Source organism: Sminthopsis crassicaudata, chromosome 5 (assembly GCF_048593235.1).
Source record: "Sminthopsis crassicaudata isolate SCR6 chromosome 5, ASM4859323v1, whole genome shotgun sequence".
Lineage (NCBI taxonomy): Eukaryota > Metazoa > Chordata > Mammalia > Dasyuromorphia > Dasyuridae > Sminthopsis > Sminthopsis crassicaudata.
Window position 1 is genome coordinate 218661962 of NC_133621.1, and position 17455 is coordinate 218679416.

General features: G+C 36.0%; 1 protein-coding gene across 3 annotated transcripts in view; it reads right to left on the reverse strand.

Moving 5' to 3' along the window:
• The window catches only part of LOC141544140 (17-beta-hydroxysteroid dehydrogenase type 6-like), a 54383-nt gene extending 52629 nt beyond the window's left edge, over positions 1-1754 (reverse strand). For all 3 annotated transcript variants that reach the window (XM_074269957.1, XM_074269948.1, XM_074269947.1), the window contains exon 1: positions 1481-1754. The gene's annotated coding sequence lies outside the window, so the exon portion shown is untranslated. The remainder of the gene's footprint in view (positions 1-1480) is intronic.
• Positions 1755-17455: the final 15701 nt, after the last annotated feature.

Sequence of the window (17455 nt, forward strand, 5' to 3'; positions counted from 1 at the left end):
TCAAAAGATTCATGATGCTACCCATATCCAGAGAAAGAACTATAGGAGTTGAATATAGATCAAAGCATATTATTTCCACTTTTTTGTTGTTTTTCCTTTCTCATGATTTTTCCTCTTTGTTCTGATTTTTCCTGCACAACATGATTAATATGGAAATATGTTTAACATGACTGTTCTTGTATAACCTATATCAGATTGCTTGTTAATTTAGAGAAGGGAAGGAACAAGAAGGGAGGAAGGGAAATTTGGAACTCAAAATTTTACAAAAATGAATGTTGAAAACTATTTTTACATGTAATTGGAAAAAACAAAATACTATTAAGTGAAAAGAAAATATGCTCACTATGCAGGAAAAAGATCCTGATTTCAAAGACAGGATATCTAGAAGCAACCTGAGAAGCATAGGTCTCCCAGAAGAACATGATAGGAGAAAAAAACTTTGACACCATAATGAAGGAAATGATATAATGGAATTATCCAGAACTTCTAAGATAGAAAATGAAATTCCAATTAAAAGAATTCACAGATCACCTCTAAAAGAAAAACCCCAAGACAGCAAACACCAAGATACTAGTAGTTAAATTTCACAGTTCAAGTCAGAAACAATATGTTCTGCAAGCCATCAGGAGAAAGACCTTTAAATACAAAGAAAAGAACATTTATGACTATTATACAACCACTGGGAAAAGGGGGAGGGAAAGGAATAACATGTTCTGAAGATCACTAGAGTTCAGAATGCAGCCCACAGTGATCAATCTTAAAAATCTGAACCAAAGCATACTATATAAAACATGGATATTTAATAATAAAGAAGCATTTGAAATATTATCAGAAAGAAAACCAGAACTGAAGAAAAATCTTCTCAAACATTCCAAACAATAAAAACGCAAGAGTGAATGAATGCAGCAGGCAAGGATGGCAATAGCAATAATGACAACAGAAAGACCAGTAAGTGACATTTTTTTTTCCTAAATGTAAACAAGGAGATGGAAATCTGGTAGAGGTAAAAGTGAAGAGACAGATGAATACTATGATAGAACAGTGTCCTCTATGGTAGTTGCAATAATTAACATTATTCTAGAAATGAGATAAGGAAAAGTCCTTGGAATAAAGGAAAAACCCTTATTAGTGGAGGATCAGTCATGGACATGGCTTCTATAAGGTAGGGCATTAACCTCCAGTAGTCATGGGTTTTTAAGAGCCTATTCCAGCATTTTAAAAAGCCAAATGTACAGGAGATTGAAAATCTCAATGGGATTTATAAAACCTTAAAAATTTAAATATGCTTCTCTTTCAGATTCATATTCTTTCTTTATCAATCTCATCACTCATATTCAAATTTTTTAAATCGCACAAATATGAATAGCAGCCCAGCTTTTGATATAGTGCCATATATATACTACAAAGAAAACTTAAAATAATACCACTTAAAGAGATAATAGTTCTTACTATGCCCAAAGGGCTATCAAACTGTGCATACCCTTTGACCCAGTAATATTACTACTGTGTCTGTGATGGTCCGGTCTAGCTCCTCTGAAAGGCTCAGAATAAGTCCTTGTCAGGATAAGCAAAAGTCCTTGCCCCGCGTTGTGGACGCCAATTTGTAACGTGCAGTTGTCTCCAGAAGCTGCCAATGGCTCTCTGGGAGGAGATCTGCTGTGTCAACTCAAATCTCTCGGACAGATTCTTCTTCCTGTAGAGAGCCGACTTCCCTTCCTGCAGAGAGCAGCCTAAAGTCTCGGCCAGACAAAACTCTCTTTTCCTCCAGAGCTGCCCTCTTTTATCCTCCCAGAGAATGGGGGTGGGATAATGCAAGGGCTTCTGGGAAAAATTACTTCAACCAATGAACTTGCTCCTCCTAAGCATGCAAGCTCTCCCCCAGGAATTCACAAGTAAAGCTCCCAATAAAGGCTGGAACTAGAGAATTGCCAAGTACGGATTTAGCACAGTAAGAACCTAATATCTCATTATCTCATTAGCACTTAGTAAGAACCTAACATGTGTCTGTATCCCAAAGAAATCATAAAAAATGGAAAAGAACCTATATGTGCAAAAATGTTTGTAACAGCTTATTTTGTAGCAGCAAGGAACTGAAAATTGAGTGAATGTCAATCAGTTGGAGAATGACTGAATAAGCTGTAAATGAATGTAATTTAATCTTATTGTTCTATAAGAAATTATGAGAAAGACCTACATGAACTGATGCTGAGTAAAGTGAGCAGAACCAGGAGAACACAATACATAGTTACAACAAGATAATGTGATGATCAACTGTGATGAACTTGGCTCTTCTTAACAATGCAGTGATTCAAGGCAATTTCAATATTCTTGGGCTGGAAAATGACAGTCACATCAAAGAATGAACTATGGAGATTGAATATGGATTGAAACATAATATTTTTACTTTTTTGTTTGTTTCTTTCTTGTGTTTTTTTTTTCTTTTAGCCTGATTTTTCTCGCACATTAAAAAATACAGAAATATAACCAGGAGATCATTATACATTTCAACAACAATACTGTATGAGGATGTATTCTGATGGAAGTGGATATCTTCAACAAAGAGAAGATCTAATTCAGATCCAATTGATCAATGATGAACATAATCAGCTACACCCAGAGAAGAAACACTGGGAAATGAGTGTAAACTGTTTGCATTTTTTTGTTTTTCTTCCCAGGTTATTTTTACCTTCTGAATCCAATTCTTCCTGTGCAACAAGAAAAGTCGGTTCTGCACACATATATTGTATCTAGGATATATTATAACATATTTAACATGTATAAAACTGCTTGCCATCTAGGGGAGAGGGTGGAAGGAGGGAAGGGAAAAGTCAGAACAGAAGTGAGTGCAAGGAATAATGTTGTAAAAAATTACCCATGCATATATACTGTCAAAAAAAGTTCTAATTATAAAATTAATTTTAAAAAATAAAATTCCATAGAATTTGACAAGAAAAAAAATGTATAGAAATGTTTAAAATGAGTGCACATATTTAAGCTATGTAAGATTGCTTGCAATTTTGGGGTTAGGATAGATAAGGGAGGGAGAAAAACATTTAGAACACAAAATTTTACTAAAATGTATGTTGAAAGCTATCTTTATGTGTAATTGGAAAAATAAAATACAATTTTTAAAAAGAGAGATGATCAAAAACTAAATAATGAATAAATAAATAAATAGATAAAGAGAAAGAGAGAGAGAGGGAGAGGGAGAGGGAGAGGGAGAGGGAGAGGGAGAGGGAGAGGGAGAGGGAGAGCAGCCAGGCCTGGACTTTTGGGGTGGAACCAAGATGGTGGAGATGACACACATTTCTCTCTGACCCTCTCCTACTAACCTCATGCTAATTAAGAAATTCAACCTCTGAATTATATCTGGGACCCAGAAATATTGGGAGTGCAACAAATTACCAGCAGAAGATAATTTCAAAGATCACCAGAAAAGTCTGTTTCAATTGGAAATGGAAAGAAGGCAGCTAAGTGTAAACAGCTGAGCACAAATGCCAGCTCAGACAGCACAGAGTTCCAGGATGGTGTGGATTCCATGGAGCAGTGCAGACTCCATGTGGCAGAGAATCTACAGAGAGGAATCTACAGCAGTGGTGGCCACTCTGCCCTGGTTGCAAACCAGTAGATCAGCAGAGAAGTTAGAAAACATACAACACATATCAAACTGTGCATACCCTTTGATCCAGCAGTGCTACTACTGGGCTTATATTCCAAGGAAATACTAAAGAAGGGAAAGGGAACTGTATGTGCCAAAATGTTTGTGGCAGCCCTTTTTGTAGTGGCTAGAAACTGGAAAATGAATGGATGTCCATCAATTGGAGAATGGTTAGGTAAATTATGGTATATGAATGTTATGGAATATTATTGTTCTGTAAGAAATGACCAACAGGAGGAATACAGAGAGGCTTGGAGAGACAGACAACTGATACTGAGTGAAACGAGCAGAACTAGGAGATCATTATACACTTCAACAATGATACTGTATGAGGATGTATTCTGATGGAAGCGGATATCTTCAACATAGAGAAGAACTAATCCAATTCCAATTGATCAATGATGGACAGAATCAGCTACACCCAGAAAAGGAACACTGGGAAATGAGTGTAAACTGTGAGCATTGTTTTTTGTTTTTCTTCCCAGATTATTTTTACCTTCCGAATACAATTCTTCCTTTGCAAAAACAACAAAATTTGGTTCTGCACATATATATTGTATCTAGGATATACTATATAATATTTAATATGTATGAGAATGCCTGCCATCTAGGGGAGGGGGTGGAGGGAAGGAGGGGCAAAATTTGGAACAGAAGGGAGTACAAGGGATAATGTTGTAAAAAAAAGAACAAACTTCAAACTGTGAGGAGAGTAAAGGCAGATGGTCTCCAGATGAAACACCAAAAGGTGATATAACCTGGTCCTCACACATGGCTTTAAAAAGAGCTAGAATAAAAATGGGGAAAGGAAATGAAAACTTTGCAAAAGGATTTGGAAAAGGCATATAACTCATTAAAAGAAAGATTTGATAAAATGGAAAAAGAAAACAAGTCCCAGAAGAAACTAGAGGTGGAAAAAGGATTGTAACAGAAAAAAGAGGACAGTGGAGGTAAAATGAAGGATGAAGCAAAGAAAACCTATTACAATTGAAGGAAAGAAGGGAGGTGACGAATATTGTGTGAATCTTACTCTCATCAGATTGATGAGAAACTTCTCTCACCTTATAGAAAAGTGGGAGGGGAAAGGGGAATAGGGAAGAAGTAGGCTAAATAGAAGGGAAAACAGAAATAATAGGAGAAAAGTATAAAAAAGGGAGAGGCTCTCTAAAGGATTAGGACTGCTTAAGGCAAATAGTGCTCATAAGTAAAATACTGGGGAGGAGGGAAAGGAGAAAAGGAAAGAGAAAGGTATAATTTGGGGTTAATATGATGGCAGGAAATACAGAGTTAATAGTTTTAACTTTAAATGTGAATGGGGTGAACTCTCCCACAAAATGTAAGCGTATAGCAAGCTGGATTAAAAGCCAGAATCCTACAATATGTTGTTATAAGAAACACATTTAAAGTTGGACAAGAATCTATTATGTTTCAGGTGCAGTAAAAAAAAAAAAAAAAAAAAAGGAGGGTTAGCCATCCTAATCTCAGATCAAGCAAAAGCAAAAATTGATCTAATTAAAAGAGATAAGGAAGGAAACTATATCTTGCTAATGGGTACCATAGATAATGAAACGATAACAATATTAAACATATATGCCCCAAATGGTGCAGCATCTAAATTCCTAAAGAAGTTAAGAGAATTGCAAGAAGAAATAAGATAGCAAAATTATAATAGTGGCAGATCTCAACCTTACTCTCTCAGAATTAGATAAATCAAACCACAAAATAAATAAGAAAGAAATTGAAGAGATAAATAGAATACTAGAAAAACTAGATATGATAGATTTTTGGAGAAAATTGAATGGAGACAGAAAGGAGTACACTTTCTCCTTGGCAGTTCATGGAATCTATACAAAAATTGACCATATAGTAGGATATAAAGACCTCAAAATAAAATGCAAAAAGGCCAAAATAGTAAATGCATTTTTTTCAGATCATGGTGTAATAAAAATTACATTCAATAAAATGTCAGAGGAAAATGGACCAAAAAGTCATTGGAAATTAAATAATCTCATCCTAAAGAATGAATGGATGAAACAGCAAATCATAGACACGATCAATAACTTCATCCAAGAGAATGACAATAATGAGACAATATGCCAAAATTTGTGGGATGCAGTCAAAGCGGTAATAAGGGGAAATTTTATATCTCTAGATACTTACTTGCATAAAATAGAGGAAGACAAGATCAATGAATTGGGCTTACAACTAAAAAAGCTAATAAAAAGGACAAATTAAAAATCCCTAATCAAATATTAAACTTGAAATTCTAAAAATAAAAGAATTTGATAAAATTGAAATAAAAAATTATTGAATTAATAAACAAAACTAAGACTTGGTTTTATGAAAAAACCAACAAAATAGATAAACCTTTAGTTAATTTGCTTAGAAAAAGGAAAGAGGAAAATCAAATTGTTAGTCTCAAAAATGAAAAGGGAGAACTAGCCACCAATGAAGAGGAAATTAGATCAATAATTAGGAGTTACTTTGTCTAACTTTATGCCAATAAATTTGACAACCTAAGTGAAATGGAGGAATACCTACAAAAATATAGATTGCCCAGATTAACAGAGAAGGAAGTAAATTACTTAAATAGTCCCATTTTAGGAAAAGAAATGGAACAAGCTATTAATCAATTCCCTAAGAAAAAAATCCCCAGGAACAAGTGGATTTACATGTGAATTTTACCAAACATTTAAAGAACAATTAACTCCAATATTATATAAACTATTTGAAAAAATGGGGAATGAAGGACTCCTACCAAATTCCTTTTATGACCCAGACATGGTACTAATACCTAAACCAGGTAGGACAAAAACAGAGAAAGAAAATTATAGACCAATCTCCCTAATAAATATTGATACAAAAATCTTAAATAAAATATTAGCAAAGAGATTACAGAAAGTCATCCCCAGGATAATATAATATGACCAAGTAGGATTATGGAATGCAGAGCTGGTTCAATATTAGGAAAACTATTAGCATAATTGACTATATCAATAACAAAAACCATATGATTATCTCAATAGATGCAGAAAAAGTATTTGATAAAATCCAACTTCCATTCCTAATAAAAACACTAGAAAGTATAGGAATAAATGGACTTTTCCTTAAAACAGTCAGTAGCATCTATTTAAAACCATCAGCAAGCATCATATGTAATGGGGATTAAGTGAAACCATTCCCAGTAAGATCAGGGGTGAAACAAGGTTGCCCACTATCACCATTATTATTCAATATTGTATTAGAAATGCTAGCTTTGGCAATAAGAGAAGAAAAAGAAATTAAAGGAATTAGAGTAGTTAAGGAAGAAACCAAATTATCACTCTTTGCAGATTATATGATGGTATACCTGGAGAACCCTAGAGAATCAATTAAAAAACTATTAAGATAATCCACAACTTTAGCAAGGTTGCAGGATACAAAATAAATCCACATAAATCATTAGCATTCTTATATATCACTAACAAAATCCAACAGCAAGAGATACAAAGAGAAATACATTTAAAATAACTGTTGATAGTATAAAATATTTGAGAATCTATCTGCAAAGAGAAAGTCAAGAACTATATGAACAAAACTACAAAATACTTTCCACACAAGTAAAATCAGATCTAAGCAATTGGAAAAATTATTATTGGAAAAAGTATTATTGGATAGGTCAAGCAATTATAATAAAGATGACAATACTCCCTAAACTAATCTATGTATTTAATGCTAGACTAATCAAACTCCCAAGAAACTATTTTGCTGAACTAGAAAAAATAACAACAAAATTCATCTGGAAGAACAAAAGGTCAAGAATTTCAAGGGAATTAATGAAGAAATCAGCAAATCAAGGTGGCCTATCTGTACCAGATCTAAAACTATATTATAAAGCAGCAGTCATCAAAACCATTTGGTTTGGCTAAGAAATAGAGAAGTTAATCAGTGGAATAGGTTAGGTTCACAGAACAAAATAGTCAATGACTATAGCAATCTAATATTTGACAAACCTAAAGGCCCCAACTTTTAGGATAAGAATTCACTATTTGACAAAAACTACTGGGAAAATTGAAAACTGGTATGGCAGAAAGTAGGCATAAACCTAACACTATATACCAAGATAAGGTCGAAATGGGTTCAAGATCTAGACATAAAGAGTGATATTATAAACAAATTAAAAGAACAGGATAGTTTACCTCTCAGATTTGTGGAGGAGGAAGGAATCTATGACTAAAGAAGAAATCGAGTTCATTATTGATCACAAAATAGATATTTTTTTCAACTTTTTTTATTTATAATTTTTTTCACAATATATATGCATGAGTAATTTTTTTTATAATATTATCCCTTGTATTCATTTTTCCAAATTATCCCCTCCCTCCCTCTACTTCCTTCCCTTGATGACAAGCAATCCCATACATTTTACATATGTTACAATATAATCTAGATATAATATATGTGTGTAAATACATTTTCTTGTTGCACATTAAGTATTAGATTCTGAAGGTATAAGTAACCTGGGTAGATAGGCAGTAGTGCTAACAATTTACATTCACTTCCCAGTGTTCCTTCTCTGGGTGTAGTTATTTTCCTTCTCTGGGTGTAGTTATTTCTGTCCATCATTGATCAACTGGAAGTGAGTTGGATCTTCTTTATGTTGAAGATATCCACTTCCATCAGAATACATCTTCATACAACATTGAAGTGTACAGCGATCTTCTGGTTCTATTCATTTCACTCAGCATCAGTTGATGTAAGTCTCTCCAAGCCTCTCTGTATTCCTCCTGCTGGTCATTTCTTACAGAGAAATAATATTCCATAACCTTCATATACCATCATTTACCCAACCATTCTCCAATTGATGGACATCCATTCATCTTCCAGTTTCTAGCTACTACAAAAAGAGCTGCCACAAACATTTTGGCACATACAGGTCCCTTTCCGCTCTTTAGTATTTCTTTGGGATATAAGCCCAGTAGCAGCAATGCTGGATCAAAGGGTATGCACAGTTTGATAACTTTTTGGGAAAATAGATAATTTTGATTATATTAAGTTAAAAGGTTTTTGTACAAACAAAAGTAATGCAGACAAAATTAGAAGGGAAGCACTAAACTGGGAATACATTTTTACATCCAAAGGATCTGAAAAAGGCTTTATTTCTAAAATATAGAGAGAATTGACTCAAATTTATAATAGTTCAAGCCATTCTCCAGTTGATAAATGGTCAAAGGCACAGACAATTTTCAGATGAAGAAATTGAAACTATTTGTAATCACATGAAAAGGTGCTCCAAATCACTATTAATCAGAGAAATGCAAATTAAGACAACTCTGAGATTGTGTTATCAATCAGAGACTTGTCTTAGGACAGCTAAAAGAAATTTATTATTTTTCTGGTGAAAAAGGACACATACAGGGTCAACCAAAATGGCATCAGGAAGGAAGTGCAAAAGTAAGCAGTTCTCAGGAATTTTACATAGACCTTAAAGCTGAGTTCTCATCCACCCCCCTAGCTTTTCAGAGTTTATGAAAGAACTTGGCCCAGCAACAAAAGAGCATGAAATAAAGATGTTTGCTCATCACAGAGGGAGACTTATAGTCTTGTCCTTCCCCTATCTCGAATAACAAGAGGACATGTGGTCCAAGAATAAGATGCCCTGAGAGTGGTTCAACAGTGCAAATCTAGGGACAAAGAATAAAACATTCTTTTCAAATCTCAGGCCACCACCCCCCCCATCCCAAAATCCAGTTTCTGCCCTAAGGATTCTTACCTTGTTTTGAGGGAGAAAATCTCTACTCCCACACTCTTCAATATTCCTGTGGATTTCAACCCTCCAATTCAAGTCTCATTTCTCCAATTTAGCCTTCATCATTGTGGCAAACAAACAAATGCCCATCAATTTCTCACAATCCCTCTGTCTTTTCTTTTTTAATAATTTGGTTTCCATTTCCTTTTCTAACATCTCAAATTTGGCTAATACTTTTTACATTACACTTCATAAAAGTCTATTACCTTCTACACAAATCTTCTAATGCAGAATGGATAATTAATCCCTGAATTCTCTGCTAATTCTTCTGACAAGGCTGTACTAGGAGTGTCCTCCTTTCCCTGCCAATAACCTGTCCAGAGTCATTCTATTTTCCCATGTCATTCTGTTAGTGATATCTAACTACTCTGCTATTCCCTTACTATTGTAACTTACCCAATAATATTTACCCACCAGAATAGAAATGACTCAAATTTTGAACTCATTAGATTTCTGGCCTTGAATTCATCAGTTACTATCCTTGACTTTCTTCTTCAAATGTCAGGGTAAAAAGAATAGCCAATTAGATCAATGCACAGGTGCCTACTCAGTTCCCAGGCAAAGAAGGTTTGAGAGTGCTACCTCCACAATACCACCCAAAGTTGGCATATGCTTATCTCTGAGAAATTGCCAGAGCTGCCAAACTCAGGTCCACACCATTAGAATCCCTAAATTTTAGAATCTTTCATCCTGCCTTTAGAGGCAAACTGATTGTTTTACAGAATTAAGGGATTAGTATATTCTGGTTTATTCTCTCACAGAAAAGAAAGATAGAACAAAGTATTGCATTTTTCTCCAGGAGTGTTATTTTGGGAAACTGAAGGATCCCACACTTGAATTCACTTTTATGTTTTTTCTTATCTATAGGGAATGGTATCATCTGAACATGGGGTAACCTATAACAAAGACATTGCTTTTCATTCAGACTCTTTGCAGAGTATTTTACCAATTGTACTCAGGCACTGGTGTCTATTCCTTGCTTTAAGTACTTGACTTGATTCCAAATCTTCCTAAAAAATCTATAGCTATTATATCTATTTGCAACTTTGATCTGCATTTTCAAAATGTCTAATCATTCAGCAAAACAACTGTTTGGTCCTGTATACATATATTGTATTTAATTTATATTTAACATATTGAACATGTATTGGTCAACCTGCCATCTGGGGGGAGGGGAGGAAGGAGGGGAAAAATTAGAACAAAAGGTTTGGCAATTGTCAATGTTGTAAAATTACCCATGCATATATCTGGTAAATAAAAACTATTAAAAAAATTTTAAAATGTCTAGTCATTGTAGCAAACCAAACATTATTCTGAATTGGACAAGCAGTTACATAAAATCCTTTCTCTATCAGGGCACAAATATTTATTTAAGCCTCTATAATTCTATAATTTGATAAGCATTAAATCAAACTGTTTGTGGGATATATTTCTCAGTAATATTAATGCAAATCTTAACTCAATGTTCCTATTCTAAATCCCAAATACTATTGCAGCAGGGGAGTAGCATTAATACTATATAACTTCCTCCCCTCAAAGGATTGATGAACTCCTTACAGGGAACCCACTCAAACATTAGGGAGTTTGGGGTTTATTCATCAATCAGATTTCTAGATTGACCAGCAGCTTTTCATATCAAATAAGTTATTCAAAAGAAAATATGTTTGTGCCACAGGACACACACCAGACAAACATGCTATTCCCACGTTTTAACAAACTAACATAAAATTGACTTTCCTATTGATGTAAAAAAATATTCCATGTTACATCTTTCTAAGAAAACTTGAATACACTAAAATCCTCTTCTCTAAACCATATGAAGTGTGATAACCGCATTAGCACCCTGGATACCTTAGAATCAGCTGTAGTCAGGATAAGCAAAAGTCCTTGATCTTTATTCTTGGTCTTTTGGAGTAGCAGTCAGGCGAATGGACATAGGAATCTCCACACCTTCTTTTTCTCTCTCCACCTCCAAAAAATAACTTTCCCATGTCTTACTCCACCCTCTAAATGCCTCTTACAATTCTCTGTATACACCAACAGATTTAGCTAGCACGGAATAGTGGGCAGCGCCATTCTCCAGCATATGCTAGTATTGCCCAATTGGTAATTACCCTTAAGTGCTCGGTTATCCAACCTCAGGACATCAACTCAGTTTCAGCCCTTTACAATGAAGAATGTTTCAGCTTTAGTTTCAATACAATAACAATTAGGTCCCACAAGTAGTTGTATCTATTGTTCTTACATTGTTTTGAAACCTTTTAAGGATCTTATTTCATACAGACACATACCTCTAGCAACAGATAGATAACTAGGTCAAATATTCATTTACCTAATCACTTAAGATATAATGGCAATATACTTTCAAATTGAAAATAGCAAAATAGTATTTACTTGTGTAATGTTCTGGCTAGCTTTCTGGAAATCCTCCAAATGGGCCTTGGTTTCAGCAGAATAATCACCAGGTGAATAGTCAGGAATAAAGTCCAAAGTCTTTATTGTCTCCTTCAGAGTATGTCTTCTTCGCCTGGGGCCAGGCTATCTTTCTGGGGGATCTTCAGATGGGCCTTGGTTTCAGTGGAGGAATGCAGGAGGCAGGAGAGCCACCAGAATGGTAGGAGATGAAATGTCTGTGGCTGACTTTGTCCTCAGTTTATATATCCTATTACAATTACATCAACTGTAGAACTATTACATCACTAGGCTAAGTACTAAATATATGTAAACTAGATAACCATTGTTTCATCAATTCCACTGAGTTAATACCTTGGTGTAGGATTAAATCAATCATACTAAACTAGAGTTTCTGCCCTTTACAACTTGAATTGTGCTTATGTTTATTGACCATTTTCTCTGTTTATAGAAATTTGCTGTAAGAGGAAAAAGTGGGAACATGATTATAATACTATCAAAACTAGTCCTTCAAGCTTCAGCCGGGGAACACACACATGACAGGATAAAGCATCCTTAATTCACCTTGAAAACCAATTATGCAGTAATAATTCCACCTTATAGCAGAACTCATAAATATTTTTATGATGGGTTCTTATTCAAAGAAATACAACTGGGAAACTAAGTCAGAAGGATCTCACCTTAAAGGAGGCCAAAGCTGTCCTCCCAACTCTTGAGCAGATACAGATTTCCACCTGTAATAATTCAGAATCACATTCCTCTGAGTAGCTTATTGATTTTTCTCAAATGATGAGTTACTGACTTAATAATTCATCAGGCACTCGTTCCCAAATTCAATAGCAAATTTCACTAATCAGAGGCTTCGGATCTATGTAAAACACATGCCTGTAGGGCACAGTCAAAACTAAGTGCAGGAATATCAGGTTAAAATTCTGCTCCAAGTACTTCAAGAAAGCTTTTATCATATTTTATCATATTTGCTATCATATTAATTAAACAAAGAAGACCATGATGCCCTTAAATAAATATGAAATAATTTTGCTGAAGACAGATGGAGACCTTGGTAGAAATAATCATTTTCAAAGAACTTGCAGTTCTAACAAACTTCTTGCATTGCTAAGCAATAGAACCTTTGATACTGCACCACCAAAGACATTGCCTTAAAACAATCACAGACTGGAGAAGTAAAAACAAATATTCAACTAATAACCCCATGTAAACATGAGCAATTGCACTTAGTGGAGGAAAGTTGGACCATGCTCACCTTCCCTAGACAACAGATCTAAAATAAAAGCTTTCAATCCTTAAATACCAAAAATCCTAATCAAGAACTTTCAGAAATTTATTTAGAACTAATTCTCCAAATTTGGCAAGTTTATAAATGAAAGGAAGGGACTGCAAAGCCTTTTCTACTCTTAGAGTTATTGTGTATTAATTTTAAGTTTCCATATTATGATGATAACCCCAAATAACTTAATTAACAAAAAGGTCAAGTATCCATTTCCACCTCAAGAATGCAGGCCTTTTCTTCTTGAGGTTTTTCACCAGCACAGCCCCACAAACATGACTATTGTGAGTACCATTACACACTTCCTTTTATTTTAATAATAGCTTTTTATTTTCAAAATATATGCATAATTTTTTAGCATTCACCCTTGCTAAACCTTGTGTTCTAAATGTTTCTCCCTTCCTTCTCCCTACCCCCTCCTCTAGGCAGCAAGAAATCCAACATATATTAAACATATTTCCACACCAAATATAAATTCTAATTGCTTTTTAATCTTATCAATTGCTTTTACAACCAATGTTTCTTGTCCCTTATTTCTTTTAAACCCCTTTTTTATAACCTTTTTTTTTTTACTTAAAATCAAATCAAATACAGATTTAAACTCCTAGTAGTAATACTTCAATATTAATGCACACATATTTCTAAAATCTTATTCCCAAAAACATCAATTTAAAGTAATTTTATCATATATAATTTAAATTTAAACAAAAAATTTAGATTACATTTTTGAGGGAAAACTCTTCTGGACATCTAGAAATCTTTGAATTGAAAGTGAACTATCTGAGATGTGAGATGAAGACACAGACCCCTGAGAGCAAAATGGCAATGGCTCCTATTTTCCCCTAAATTTTGTACTTTTTCTTAAACTCATATGAACTGCTCGTTTGAGGTGATGGGGTTCTAGTGGCAGTCAGAGAGTTGTGGAAATCCCCTTTTGGTCGACACAGGTCCTTTGTGAAGGAATTCACTAACCCAAAGAGTTTTAGGTGGCAAAAATAGAAGTTTATTGTTGGATGAGAAGTCAACTTTGCTAAGAGACTGACTTCCTTAATGGCAAAGTCTTATTAGGGAAATGGAGGCTGGCACTGAGAAGAGAATGCCTTCTCAGTGGGACAGGGTCCTGGTAGCTGCCAAAGAGGCAGACCATGCTACTTTTGATCTTATGCAAAGAAATGAGTAAACAGAAACCTATTATATGAGCAGATCTTGGAGGGGGGATGACACACTGGGGCATTTTGAGCTGGATCTCCCAAATGAAATCATTTTGAAGACTTTCTCAGCTTGAATTTGAATGGGCATCCAGCTATCAATGGAGGTGATTTGCCTTAGAAAAGTCCAGTCTGAGAAGCTCTCTCACAGACTCCGCAGAACCTGAGAGGGTCAGGAATCAAAGGAGGCAGAATTTCAGAATTTTAATTTCAAAAGGGAACACAGTTTCACACCCCTTCAAAGGGAGGAGAGAAGATTTTAACATATAAAGTGGATTTCCCTAGATTTCCCCAAGTCACAAAGAGATAGACCACATCTTTTCACAGAGTCCAGAGTCCCCTGAGAAGAATTTTGGGACTCTGGAGGGTTAGAGAATATTGACTGCAGAGCAGGGAGCTCTGGGGGAGCCTACCATTCTTTGGAGATGCTAGACTGGACATAAATCCACATGCAGTGGCCCTGGCCATTCCCCAGTCCCCTCTAGGAAGAGAAGCTTGAAAGCTTCAGAATTCAAGTTAGTCAGATGCCTGACAGGCAGAGACTTAAAACAGAGATACAAAACAAGGCTTTTAAATCCTAAAATAGCCAGATCTCTTTTTCTTTGCTGAATTTAAACTGAATTTTTCCCATGGCTCATGAGGTCTTGCCTTCCCTTTCCTAAAGGTGGGATTGCCTTCCTCTCCCTAAAAAGGGGGGGAGGGGCTCACTGGTCTTATCCCAGTCCTAACTCGTTGGGGAGAGGGGCTTTAAGCAGCTTTTGTCCTCTAAGAGAACTCACTAAATCTTGCTTCCTAGGGTTTATGTGCATAAACTTGCATAATTCTTTTCAAATCTCAGGCTACCACTCCCCAACACAAAACCCAGTTCCTTCCCTAAAGAGCTCGCATTCTTACAATCTTTTGTGGAAGAAAACCTTCACTCCAATACCGCCCACGTCCCTATGGGTTTCAATGTTCCAATTCAAGTCTCATTTCTCCAATTTAACCTTCCTGACTGTGGAAACCAAACAAATGCCCATCCATTTCTCACAATACCAAAATATCAAAACTAAATGTAACAGAATTTTTAAAAATCAAACTAACCTTGAATGAAGAGATTTGAGAGTGAAGGAGATTTTCTCCTTCAAGGATTTTTGGAGTTTTGGGGTCCCCTCTTCATTCCCCCTCAAGCCGTCACCTCCAAATTAATTTGCGATAAAGGGGTGAAGATCTCTTCTTCATGAAACTGCTTCAAGCTGACAAGAGTCATAGAGAATTAGGGGGGTTCATTCCAGGAGGTGAGGTGTGGGGTCTGAAAACAGTAACAGGGTGTTTGTCCCAGTCAGTCATTGCCAGTCAGTCATCCCATGTTCTCCTGGCTGAAGGGCAGTTGATAAACCAAAGTTTGAAGCCCAGAGAAAACAGATCTCAGGAGCAGATTAAAAGTGGAGCGTCATTCAGGGTGGAGATGGCGACATTTGGGAATGGGGCCTTTAGCAGAAAATGCATCAGATCCCTTCTGTGGGCTGCCTATAAGAATGCTGATGGCTCATCTAACAATATCAAATGCCAAAGAAAAGTATAAGAGAAAATGCTAGGAGCAAAAAGTTTTTTGTTTATAATAAAAGGTATTAAGTAGCCTAGAATTTAGCCCTTTCACTTTGATTTCCAGGTTAACTAATTTCTCCTGGGGTTGAGTCAAGGTGGTAGGGATTAAGGGTGTGGACTCAGAGAATCAGGCTAGGCAGGAGGCCTTGATACCTATTAGGTGGGGGAGGGGGAGACAGTTCAACCCCTGTGGTGTTCACTGTCTTGGTGAAAAGGCAGTTTCCTCCAGTGCTCCTTCTACTCAAACTCAGGATAGGGACTGGGGTCTCCTTGGAAGTTTCCATGGTACCTACAGCACGAACTTTTGGGGTTCCCGGCCTAGATCTTGGAGGGATTTGCATTAACAAGGAGCCTCTGCTCTGAGTGTCCTTTCAGGAGGCAAAAGTTGCCCTGAGAAGAAAAAAGGTGAGAGACTCAGGTTTTAGTTCAGGTGAGAGAGTTAAAACAACAACAACAAAAAAAAAAAAAACAATAGCTGTTTGTAGCAGCAGAGTGGGAGAAACATCTAGGGCTCAGAATGGGCTCCTCTAGTTTTGGCCTTAGTATATTGGCCTTGGACCCCTGAAAAAGTCCGGGGGGGGGGGGGGTGTCTCAGGTCTCTCATTAGGCTGGGAGGGTTTCCAGCTTTGAAAGAGACAATTCTACTGGGCATGTTTCCGGCTAGCGCCTTTTGCCTGAGAGGAGAAGTGTCAGAATCAGTCCCAGGATTTGAAAGAAAAAAAAAGCATTTTAAGAGCCATCTTTTAAGATGCAAAGAAGGCTCCTTCAAGGGCTCCAGAGAGTTGGCTGGAGGGAGATTGGATCCCTTTCAGCTAATTTAATCAGAATTCAAGTTTTGAGGTTGAGGTATTTTTTAAAGGGGAATCTTTAGGAATAGGGAAAAAGGTCCCAAGCTTTTAAATTCTATAGCTTTTTCCATACTCTATAGGCATTCCCAAGAGAGAGAAAGACATGACAAAAACTAATTTTTGTCAATTCACAGGAGTTTTCTGCATAAGCGTCCTTATGGAAAGACTGTTGAGCTTAGAAGCTCCAGACAGATCAACCACACCCCGGATGTTGAGCTGTCCCACTTTGCTATAGAAAGGGTAGGGTGGTGGCTTACTGAAAAAAAAAAAAAAAAAAAAAAAAAAAAAAAAAAAAAAAACCTCTCATGAACAGTCACCAAATGGGAAATCAGAAAGACTAAAATCCTTGACTTCTGGGAAAAAAGCTTTAGTGTTCTCCATTCAATAGCTCCTCCACTGACTCTAGATAGTATCCAGGTTCTAAAGCCCCTTGTCCTTCTCTAGAGGAGAGCAACAAAATGCTCCTTGAGCTGTAATGCCAGAGGAAAGAGAACTGTGGCACAACAGAATAAGGGAGAATTTGTCAGGGACCAAAGGCAACAGAAAAGGCCTTTTTCCGAATTGAAAGTGGTTAAGGAGTTTTCAAATAGTTTCAGTCTCTCCCTCTAACTCCTCATTTCCCCACTGCAGTCAGGGAATGAGAAGAGAAAAGAAAGAAAAAAAAAGCCA